Genomic DNA, 12,986 nt, shown 5'->3' with positions numbered 1-12,986 from the left:
CTAAAAACATTCAATTGACAAAGTAGCAAAAACATTCAATTTGAAAGAGGATAGCCTCTTCAACAATTGGTGTTGGTTCAAGGGGCAGTCAGCATGCAGAAGAATGTAAATTGATCCTCTCCTATCTATCTCCTTGTACAAATCTCAAGACCAAGTGGATCAAAGATCTCCACATAAAACCAGGTACACTGAAACTATTAGAAGAGAAAGTGCAGAAGAACACTTAGGCGCAAGGGAAATTTTCCTGAACAGAACACCAATGTCTTATGCTTTAAGACCAAGAATCGACAAATGGGACCCCATGAAATTGCAAAGCTTCTGTAAGGCTAAGGACACTATCAAGAAGACAAAACAGCAACCAACAGATTGGGAAAGGATCTTTACCAATCCTACATCTGATAGAGGGCTAGTATCCAATAAATACAAAGAACTCAAGAAAATAGACTCTAGTGAATCAAATAATCTTATTTAAAAAATGGGTACAGAGCTACACAGAGAATTCTCAACTGAGGAGTATGGAATGGCTGAGAAGCACCTAAAGAAGTGCTCAACATCCCTAGTCATCAGGGAAATGCAAATCAAAACAACCCTGAGATTACCCCTCACACCAGTCAGAATGGCTAAGATCAAAAACTCAGGTGACAGCAGATGCTGGCGAGGATGTGGAGAAAGAGAAATACTCCTCCAGTGTTGGTGGGGTTGTAAGCTGGTACAACCACTCTGGAAATCAGTCTGTTGGTTCCTCAGAAAATTGGACATAGTACTACCTGAAGACCCAGCTATTCCACTCCTGGCCATATACCCCAAAGATGCTTCAACATATAACAAGGGCACATCCTTCACCATGTTTATAGCAGCCTTATTTATAATAGCCAGAAGCTGGAAAGAACCCAGATGTCCTTCAACAGATGAATGGATACAGAAAGTATGATACATTTACACAATGGAGTACTACTCAGCAATTAGAAACAATGACTTCGTGAAATTTGTAGGCAAATGGATGGAACTAGAAACTATCATCCTGAGTGAGGTGACCCAGTCACAAAAGAACACACGTGGTATGCACTCACTGATAAGTGGATACTAGCCCCAGAAAGTTTTGAATACCCAATACCCAAGAATCAATTCACAGACATTATGATGCTCACAAAGAAGGAAGGCCAAAATGTAGATGCCTCAGTCCTTCTTAGAAGGGAGAACAGAACACTCACAGGAGGAAATTCAAGGTCAAATAGAGAAACAGGGATTGAAAAAAAAGATCATTTAGGGGAATGTCAAGGCAATGGGGTAGAGAGGAGGATCAGGGGAGAATACACCTTTGTGAAGGCAAATGAAGGGGAATGGGGGATGGGAGCAGGACAGGGGAAAGAGATAACATCTCAAATGTAAATACAGAGTATCTAATAAAAATGAGAAAAAAAAAACAAACATCTGAAGTACATTGTATTAGGTTACCATGCACATTTATGTCTCCTTGGCCATATCTTTCTGTTTTCAGCTTTTTAAAATAACAGCAGTGCTGAGATAGACATTTTACACTTTAGCTCTATAGCTCACAGTACACACTGTGATGTTTTTATCATATGGTTTTGGAGGTAGAAGAAATCAGCCTTACTGTGATATTTCTATGCCACAAACTCACCCAATTAAATATAAATTAGGTGTGTACTTTGGTAGGCTTTAGCATATATACCACTGTTCCCCCAGCATAATTGTGGTGTAAGAGGCATTAACAGGAACCAGAGACACCGCTCAGTGGTTTAGAGAGCTCACTGCTTTTATATAGGACCTTGCTTCGCTTCCCAGAGCCCACGTGAGCAGCCCACAGACTCTTGTTCCAGTTCGAAGAGATCCAGTGCCCTCTCCTGCTCTCTGAAGGCACCTGCACACATTGGGCCCATATGAGAGCACTAGCACACACGCGCGCGCGCACACACATACATACATACACACACACACACACACACACACACACACACCATAGCATATAAATATTTATCTTTTTAAATTAAATTATTTTTTACATTATGTATTTGTGTGTGTGTGTGTGTCCTGGAAGACAGCTTGCAGGAATCAGTTCCCAATCAGGAGACAGATTTGGCAGGTGGTGCCTTTCTTTACTGGTTGAGCCTCTCTCTGGCACCAATTTTATATATACAAATGATTTCTCATCTGATGAAATCAAAACTGGTATTTGATTTTAAAATCACATAATCTGGGAAATCATAAAATTTGTATGATATTTCTACTATTAATCACTGCTATTTAAGCCACAAGTTAAATTAAAATTTATAATATATGTTATTTATTCATTATTCATCATTTATCTTCTAAGTCATCAAACTATGCTACCACTCTGTCTTCTCATAAATGATTAATAATTTTAAATGTCTGAAAAATGATTAATACTCTATATTCATGATTAGTTAGTTTTAGGACTCAAGATTTCCTATAGCAGAAGTTTTTCCATAAAGAAACAGATAGTGAATATTCTGAGCCTAGTGGCTCCATAGTCTTATTCTCCAGTGTTCAGTTCTGTACTATAATCGTGCCAAAGCCCTTCGGTAAAGTAAGAGCCACTCCCATAAATCCTCATCAATGTGGTGGCCTAAACAAGACCTTCACAAGGACAATTACCTGTACTCATGCCAGTGTGGACAGAAATTTTCACAAGGCCCCACCCCTAGTCAAAGAGGTACAGGCAGCCATGGGCTACTAAGAGAGGGAGTATCCGTGTTCTCAAGAGATAAAGCTCCTTGGGTGTTATCCAGTCCTAAGTGGTCAGCCTTCAACACTAAATACTGTGCTATTTGCCAACACAAAATGGTCTCAGAAGGTGTGATGTAATATAATATATATATATATATATATATGTATATAATATATAACAATTGTACATATATGTAAACACACATATATATGTATATATAAAATAAGAAAAGATCATGAATTTGAGACTGGAGGAAATTAAAAAGCAACAATGTATAATTTTCAAAACAGCTAAAAGCCTGACTGACCTAAATAGGAAGTCAACATTTATGAAAGGTTCACTTGCTTCATTAATGTGAGAACCATCACTGCATGAGAGATGCTAGAAAAGCTGAGCCTAGGGGTCAAGGGAAGGGAAGAGTATACTCACTGATAAAACGTCTGTAAGATAAATGACAAAACACATACAAAGCTTGCTGGTGCCCCACACTGTCCTTGGTTTACCTTTCCACTAAGAATTTATGAAATTATAGTCAGATTCATGTTAGTCACAATCGGCCTACAAAGTTAAAAATATGCCTATTACTAGCATTTACTGAGCTAATGAGTGACAAGCCCGGGGAATTCGAAAACCCTTGTGTGAATCTCTTACCCATTTCTTCTGCATGGCTAGTTCCAAGTTTGGGTTGTCTTTTTCTGAACACATTTCACTCCAGTACTAAACAATAAACAGTAACTTTTTCATAAAAAATTAAAACCTTAAATTATGTAAGACATTTCATCTTTCCAAAAATAAATTTAAAGTTTTTACTAATAAGTTCTACGGCAAAAGCATGACTATTTTTTATGACTCTCTATCCTTAAGGCTCACAGTATTTGGCTGTGTGAGCCCTCAGCATGTGTACACACAGAGAGAGAATTACATAGTACAGGTTGATTATACTCATCTCAAGACCTTCCCAATCTTCATGACTTTCTTACATGGTGATTTGCATCTTAAACTCCATAGAAGTTGGGATGTGTGGTCTCTTAAAACTCGCTTATACCTATACAGAAAGGAAGGCTGAAGAGCCATAGAGATTTGCTTTTCTCTTTCCGCAGTGAGAAGAAGTTTGGAAAGCATCCAGTGTGCTATAAAGAAGCCCTAATTAACACCACTATAGGGACCACACAGAGAGACCTCTTACAAGTGCTGCAGCTCAGTCCTCAACTCCAAATGCCACAAAGAACCAGGCCAGGTATGGTGCCTTATGCCTGGAATCCCAGCACTAAAAAACCTGCAAGGGGGATTTTCTAGAGTTAGATCTCAGGATGGGATATAAGAGTGAGAAACTATCTTAAACCAATGAAACAAAATCAAAGATCCTTCCAGATATTCCAGTTCTTGGCCTCCAAATGATGCTGAGCCCACCAACCTTCCCAGATGAGGACCATGAAATGGTAGAACTGCACCGATCATATCCGTTCTTTCCTGTCCAAATGTATGCTCCAGAGTACCATTTGTTTGAAAGATAGTATTGATCATGACTGTTTGAAATCACTTTTTAAGTACAATGTGTCACTATAGACAGAAATCCCAAAAACCATCCAAGTTGATTTGGAGTAGAAACCTTGTATTACACCATTCTAGCCGTTCTCTATACATAGTTCTGTGACTCTTCAAAAAAATAAATAAAAACAGAATGTTTAGTGGTCTTGTGCTTGCTGGAAATAATTGCCCCGCTCCCAGTAAAGGCTTCCTTGCAACTGGTGGCCATGGCCCCAGGGCAGAGATGAACTCTCCTCTGAAGGAGTTCAATTCAAGCCATGGCCAGAACAGAGAACTGAACAGAGCTCAACTGTTCACTGCTGCCACGGGAGCTATAAGCCTTCTTCTAGGAGTTAAACTCACAGGACAAAGTAGCCAGTCGGCATGGGCCCAACTGCTGAGGAGAAGAAACTACAAGATGACCATTGACAGATTCTACCCTTAAATCAGCCAGAGAGAGAAGGACTTTCAATTCCTATTACTGTGTGCACAAGCACTGACTTTTGCAATAAAATACCTCAGAGCTAGTAAATAAAACCTCACCTCTGCTCTTCTTTTGGAAAGCACATTTCCAGAAAGTGTCCTGTGGACTGTGGGATGTCCTCCCATCCGATGTTGGCTCGTCATCTGCTATCTGCTCTCACTCCCTCTGAGAGCAGCAAAGGGAAGTCGTTTCTAGCAGTAATCAGCACACGCTGGAGTACACTCACTCATCCTCTTAACTCTCCAACCTGCTATCAGCCCAAAACTGTTCTGCTTTACCAATCACTTTGTTAAAGTAAAATAAAAAAGCTTAGAAAGTTACTTGGGGTGGGGAGGAGCTGAAGAGATGGCTCAGTGATTAAGAGACTGCTCTTCCAGAGGTCCTGAGTTCAATTCCCAGCAACTACATAGTGGCTCACAACCAGGTGGATTCAATGCCCTCTTCTGGGGTGTCTGAAGGCAGCTATAGTGAACTCTTATACATAAAATAAATTAATTTTTAGGAACTTTTTAAAAAAGAAATTTACTTGACAACAGAGCCTGCCCAGATTTTTACAGACAGTGATAATCTCCTACCCTCAGATCCTTCAGCAGCCCTTATCCCATACATTCATTCACCTTTACTACAGTGAGAATCTCTTATGTGCTTTATATCACATCACCTGTCGATTTAAAAGAAGCTGTTGGCCTATTAGCTTAGGCAGGAAATAGGAGGGGGACATTCCCACAGGGAGAGAAGATTCTGGGATAGAGTCAGATACAGGAAGAGATTCACTCCGAATGCTAATGTAGATGGTCTCACAAACCTGAGGAGAGTTAATTAGCCACGTGGCAGCACTTAGACTAGAACAAACAGGATAATTGAGTTCTGAGCTAATAGACATGAACCAAAGCTTTAGGCCTAAGCATTTATTCATAAATACTTCAGTCTCAGGGTCATTATTTTGGGAACTTAAGTGGGTAGAAGAGCTCACTGTTACACAAGTTTTTCAATGAAGTTTTTAATCTTAATTTTTATACAGTATTTTTGTATCCCTGTTTCATAGGAATCTTTATACAGGTATAACTGCTGTTGTAGCCAGACTCTGTGACAACCTACAATAGCCCTCTCCTGCAATATACACCTAAATACTGCCCCCTTGTACGCTGACTAGGATTGTGTTGTATAACAGAACACCTCAGAAATGACCATGCATGGCTGATGACACTGTTCTAGACAGCATCGTGGCTTTTATCTTGTTCCCTCTAGGATGACTCACTTTAAGATCAGCCAACTGTCATGTCATGAGGGCATTCAGCCAGTTTATGGAGGTGACTCTGTAGCAAGGAGTGAAGGCCTCCTGCTGACAGCCACCATCAGCTCATCAATTGCAAGAGTGAATCACATTAGGATGGCTCCATCAGCCCCTGTTAAGCACTTAGAGGATTGCAAAACCTCCCAGAAACGTGGTCACAATTTCCAAGTTTCCCCAGTCAGTTACCCTAATTAAGCTAACAGAACTGAAGACCCGTAGGTATTGACGTTTAACAAATATTCACTACTCCTTTTAGTTAGGGTTTTACTGCTGTGGACAGACACCATGACCAAGGCAACTCTTATAAGGACAGTATTTAATTGGGGCTGACTTACAGGTTCAGAGGTTGGCAGTACATTGTATCAAGGTCGGGGAGCATGGAAGCATCCAGGCAGGCATGGTACAAGAGAAGGTGACGGTGCTATTCTTCATCTAAGGCAGCTAGGAGAAGACTGACTTTCAGAGAGGTAGAATGAGGGTCTTAAAGCCCATGCCCACAATGACACACTTTCTCCAACAAGGCCACACCTCCTAATAATGCCACTTCCCTGGGCCAACCACATTCAAACCATCACACTATTGCTTTTGAAATCACTAAGTTTTAATCTATTATGAACTAAAAAGCTAAAGTAGTACTACAAACGGGCTTAGGAATAGACACCCATTACAACTGCTATGAAGAGATTTAGAGTTAAATAAAATTATCAAATGGTATGGAAGATAAAGCAGAATGGTATGCTAGAGGACAGTCAACTGACTGGCTCTGGCCAATCAACACTATGCACTGGGCATGCATCTGTATATTCCTATGGAAGATACAGACACCACTGGTTGAACCAGCAGCTTTGTTAATCAACAGTCTACAGAGAAAATGTCAACCCATCAGACTATCATTAGGATGATAGTTTTGGTTTTGCACTTGTTTTGTTGTTGTTGTTTGTTTGGTTTTGGTTTTTTTGCAAAGCAACTACTTGTGCAGCTTTCTTGGTTCCAAACTTCCCCTTCCACACACTTCCGTGCACCTTCCATGACGAAGGGTGGATAGCCTTTATGTGTTTCCTTTTCTGGTACTGATGATAAAGCTCTCAGAAGTGTCCAGTTAAGGCAACTGACCAAACTACTCACCTGTCACATAGTACAGTAGACACCATCTCTTAAGCCTCATTCCTGCTTCTCTCTTTTGAAGAGAGTAAAGCACTCTACTTTGTATGCCTGGACACCATCTTTGAAATGAGAGAAGGGGTGGAGAAACAACTCTGGAAGATCAGCCACCCTGTGTTCCTTTAGTCAAGAGATGGAGCCCTCATGATGGGGCGCACACAGTGACTTGAACAGAAACATTTTACTGTGCAGATGTATCAAACTGGAAAAGAATGGCTCTCAGATGTAATAAGATGGTCTGTGATGTCATAAACTGAGGAAATTCAAGAAGAGGTGATTGTGACAGCGCCCTGAGGCTGGAGTCAGTCCTCAGTAGAGGATATGAGGAACCAGATCACTAAATACTGGAGCATTTTCCTGACTCAGCCATTCCAGAGTCTGTCTGCACTCAGGGAGCAGGAAAGATCAGCTGGGGTGCACACTGTGGAACAGAGGTGTAGCTAGTGACTTAGAGGGGGAGTCCAGAATCTTCTAGCTTTCATAGTCTCTGTTGAGAAGGCTGGTGTAATTCTGATTGGTCTGCCTTTATATGTTACTTGTTCTTTTTCCCTTACAGCTTTACAATTCTTTCTTTGTTTTATATATTCAGTGTTTTGACTATTATGTGTTGGGAGGAATTTGTTTTCTGGTCCAATCTATTTGGAATTCTGTAGGCTTCTTGTATATTCATGGTCATCTCGTTCTTAGGGTTAGGGAAGTTTTCTTCTATGATTTTGTTGAAGATATTTAGTGTGCCTTTAGTTGAGAGTCTTAGCCCTCTTCTATACCTATTATTCTTAGGTTTGGTGTTCTCACTGTATCCTGGATATCCTGGATATTTTTGGTTATGATCTTTTTGGCTTTGTATTTTCTCTGACTGTTGTGTCAATGTTTTCTATGTTGCCTTCTACCCCTGAGATTCTGGACAGACTTCATAGAGACCCTAAGAGAACACAAATGCCAGCTCAGGTTACGATATCCAACAAAACTGTCAATTACCATAGATGCAGAAACCAAGATATTTCAGGACAAAAGCAAATTTACACAATATCTGTCCACAAATCCAGCCCTACAAAGGATAATAGATGGAAAAATCTAACACAAGGAAGGAAATTACACCCAAGGAAAAGCAAAAGATAAATAAATAAATAAATAAATAAATGATAAATAAATAAATAATAAACATGCAAGGAAACTAAAAGAAGAAAATCACACAAACATAAGTCTACCTCTAACAACAAAATTAACAGGAAAGAACAATCACTATTCGTTAATATTGCTTAACATCTATGGACTCAATTCCCCAATAAAAAGACATAGATATCAAACTGATCTAGAAGTCTTTGAATTTTTGTATTTCTTAGAAACTGAGTAAAAGAAAAAAAAAAACTGTGTCAGCCCGAGTAACAGCACCTGGGCTGTGGGGAAACCTGTTTCAAAACAAAGGTAAATTTTCTTTCAGAGTATGGAGGAATTGGTCTCTCTTGAAAAGATGAATTGGATTAGAGCAAGCAGAGGTCATTTTTGATCTCATAGAAGTGACTTGTCTTTTTCAAATATTAATTAACTAATGAATTATTAACCTCTTGATTACAGCTTCTCCTCCTTCCTCTCCTTCTAATCTCACTCTCTCATATCCCTGTCCCCCTACATCAATACCCCCCATTCACGTTCTCCCTATCTCTTCAGAGAAGAAAAGATATGGCTTATCACCCTGCCTTGGAATGCCAATTTGCAGTAGGACTAGGTGTATATTCTCCTATTGAGGCAGCCAAGGCAGCCCAATTAGGGAAAAGGGATCCAAAGGCAGGGATCAGAGTCAGAGACAGCCCCTGGTGACTTGCCTTTTTATACAGTTCTTGCTATCTCAGATAAAGACCACAGAAACATCAGGAAAATATGGAGTGCTTAACTTAATGGTCAGTTTAGATCTGGGCCATGATCCATGAAGAGAAAAAGCAAATGACATCTAGAGAAAGCCAGGACGAGACTTTGAACTGTGTTCTCAATTTGTATCTGTCCTGTCTCTTTGTACAGTTTCAGAAATGCTGGAAGGACATCTCAGTAGTGTGAGTGTGAAGACTCTGGTTGTGTTCTTCCCCAGCCTGGTGAAGTCTCTTGATCACCTCACAGCCAAGAGCAGACCACACTCTAGCCACCTGGATGTAGCATACTCCATGCCTTTTCTCTGCCCTGCTCTCTCTAACTCTTCACTGAGTACCCCTTCCTCAGCCATTGTCCGGAACTCTCCTACCAACTACCAACCCCTATGGAATAGTTACCAGAGCTTCCATTCCATTCCCTGTGTGCACCCTCTAGATTCTTTTGCTCAAGATGAGCTTCCCACACTGCCCTCCCTGTTTAAAACAGCCTATAGTAACAAAAAGGTGAACCCAGGTAATGTTTTGCATGCTAGCCATAAAAACCCTGGACCCACTCCTCCTCTCTCACCTTCTCATTCTCCAACCATAGTTACCAAAAGGTCAGACCAGGTATGAAATCATGTACATAAATTTCAGAAGAAATATTTCAAAATCACTTACCTTTTAAATTATAATATAGAAAGGGACCCTAAAGCAGCAAGTTGGTTAATCTGCTCTCACTCCCAGTGGGCTGAGAACGCTGAACCTAAGATCTCTGGATGCATAAATGAAGGACACACACACCGCTAATTTTTATATACCTTGACTAGCACAATGGTTGGGTACTTCCAAAGCTAGTAAACACTCCCCTCTGGTATTCCTGAGTTAATATCTTTTAAAATCTATATTTCATCTCTGCTACCCCAGACACAGTTGGGGGAGTGGCCCCTAGGACACTTTCCTGGACTCTTACATGCCAGCAGGCCTTAGCCAAAAGTCCTGCCCCATCTCCCTGCCTAGCCATTGGTTGTATGGCAATTCTTCATTACCGATCAAAGAAGCCAGTGGGGGCCAGAAACCCTCAGGTCTGGAAGTGCAGCTTTTGGGAGCAGAAATAAGACAAAGCAATAGTACCAATTCCCAACATAGACCATTGGTTCAAAGTGGGAAGGAAAATATTAAGGAAAGTAGGGATAACAGAACATAGGTTAGATATGAAAAGGGTGAAAGGAATAATGGAAAGGGAGGTTTTAATAGGGAGAGGGATCGGTGAGTAGGGCATAGAAGGGGGTTGGGAGAGGAATAACAAACTAAGAATATTTGAAAATGCTATATGAAAACCCATTGTATAAGCTTCCTAAATGATGATGATGATGAAGATAGATAGATAGATAGATAGATAGATAGATAGATAGATAGATAGATAGATAGATAATGGATAGATGATTGGTGGATGATAGATGATTGATAGAGAATAGATGACTGATAGAGGATAATGGTTACTACAGAATAAATAATGGGTAGATAGGTGATAAACCGATTGATATAGATGATTGATAGAAGATATATGATAGATAGATGATGCATGATGGATATGTGAGTTTAAATGGAGTTAGTCTACATAGATTGTGCTCATCCCTGAAGTCATTGGTCACCAAATAAAAAGCCCAGTGTCAGGTGTGACTACCTTCCCTCACGTTGCTGGCCAGAGATGTCTCAGAGACCTCCAAAACAATGTAAGATATTCTCATAGCTCTTTCTTACCCAGTAAAAGTTCATGGCAAGACCCTGTTGTAGAAGATGCTATACTCATTGGTCATAGGGCACAGAAATCAACTTGTTCTATAGCCAGAAAGTTTCATCCATTCTAAGTAGTTTACATAGTACCAAATGTGCTGTGTGGGCTGTGAGGGAGACACATCATTGAATGTCTTTCCTAGCCATGAATCCTGTGAACTGCAACAATGGCTTGAATGTTATTGGGGTAACAACCCCTTTATGACTGGACTTAAGGCCCACTCCACAGAAGAACATACATGCCTCATTAGATACAAATCATTGTCAGATACAAATCTGACCAAGAACCCATGGAGCTCACAAGCCCTAGAGTAATCCCACTACTATTATTTTTCTAAGTAGACATAGTATCAAACTGCCTTCTAAGTTTGTATTTCTCCACCCAGTTTAGTTCAGCTCTCAGATCTCATCTAAGAAGTTTCTTGGTGCAGCATAAGTAGGTGGCTGCTAAGACAGAAACACCTAACTGGTCAAAGTTTAGAAAGTAGGTGACTGAAGACTTCCCAGCCCCAAATGGGACATCTATACCACAGTGCCCACCCGAGGCTCAGAGAACGTCATAGAAGATGGTGGTAGAAAGATTGGAAGAGCCAGAGGTTCGGGAGGATTGAAGTAAAGACAGTGTCTTCTGGACATGATGGAACCACTATGCTCAACTCAAAGCAGCTGTGGTACCCTACACAAGATCAATCCAATCAAAATTGTAGCACAGAGCAAAAATAAGTTACACCCCTACTTAGGAGCCTATAAATGCTGGCTGGCTTCTGGGAGAGGGAGAGTTGATTTGCTTTTAGGGCGATATACCTTGTAGGTCAACAATGCTTCAATGGATGGCCTCACACCCAGAAGTATATGAACAGAACAAATCGAAGGCAATGAGTTATTAAATTATAAAACAAGAAGACATAAAGTAGGGGTTAGAGATATGGGGAAAGATCTGGGAAAAGTTGGGGGGAAGTGTTGGGGGTGGATATGACCAAAATACATTGTATAAAATTCTTTAAAAAATAATAAAAATAGCTATTAAAAAGACCCTGCCTCAATTTATGCATGGATGTATAAGCTCCAAGATTGAAATTAAATTGGAGATACAAAACAAAAAGCTGCACAAGTAAAAAGCTTGAAACAACAGCTTCTGATTTCCGGTGTATCTTGTCTGCATTTCTAACTTCCAGAATTCACTATAGAAAAGAGCAAGGATGTGAGTCCCAAATGTCACTACAGTTAAGTACAGCAGTAAAGAACTGAAAAGACAAGTACGACCTGGGAAGCCTGGGAATGTCACTGGTGTCTGCAGATTCTGCTGAACAACATGAATGAGCAATGACAGGGAAAACAGTACCGTGTCCTGTGGAAGCAAGATTGTGTCCCGAATCCGAAAGCTGTCTGGTGAGTGATCGTCTCCAAACAAACAAAAAGAGCATGAAGACAAATATTAAAACCCCATCCTTGTAGTGCACACAATCAACTTATTCCTATACACGTGTTTCAGGACTGGATATGCGATTAGGCAGTTTGACTCTGGAGAAAACGGCTCCCTTTCAGCAGCCATTGACTGTGGATGACTCTTTAACTAAGAGTGGGACCTTGTGAAGTTTTCCATCTATACTGACTTATCAGTAGGGCAAGAGGTGTGTGTGTATGTGTGTAACAATAATAACTGAAGAAAAGATTATGAATTTGAAAGGGCTAAGGGTAGGGCTAGAGGAGAAAGAAAATGGATGGAAGTAAAAGTTTCAAAAGTTTCAATTAAAAACAGGTATGGGATCAACATTAACAGCTTAGAATTCAGCTCCTGCTTATGCATAGTCACAACTCTATATGGTTATGAAGTTAGATTTTATTTACAAAAATATCCAGTAGTAAATCAACCAGGAATCATGGCACACATCAGTAATTCTAGCACTCAGGATCCCGAAACAGGAGAATCACTGTGAAGTTAAGGCCATGCTACAGCAAGAGACCCTGCATTGATTCTTTTTTTTTTTTTTTTTTTTCAGAAATAGTAATAGGGAATTTAAAATAATTTAGAGATGCCTACTTAGTATTCTTATTTTATATTGAGACACTTAGGACACACACGCATGCACACACACACACACACACATGCACACATCCATGCACACACACACATTTTTAAAGGCTCCTGGTTTTGATATAAACTTGAAAACA

Source organism: Micromys minutus (assembly GCF_963924665.1).
Source record: "Micromys minutus genome assembly, chromosome: 20".
NCBI lineage: Eukaryota > Metazoa > Chordata > Mammalia > Rodentia > Muridae > Micromys > Micromys minutus.
The sequence above is the reverse complement of the archived record's forward strand: the minus strand, read 5'-3'. Positions refer to the sequence as shown.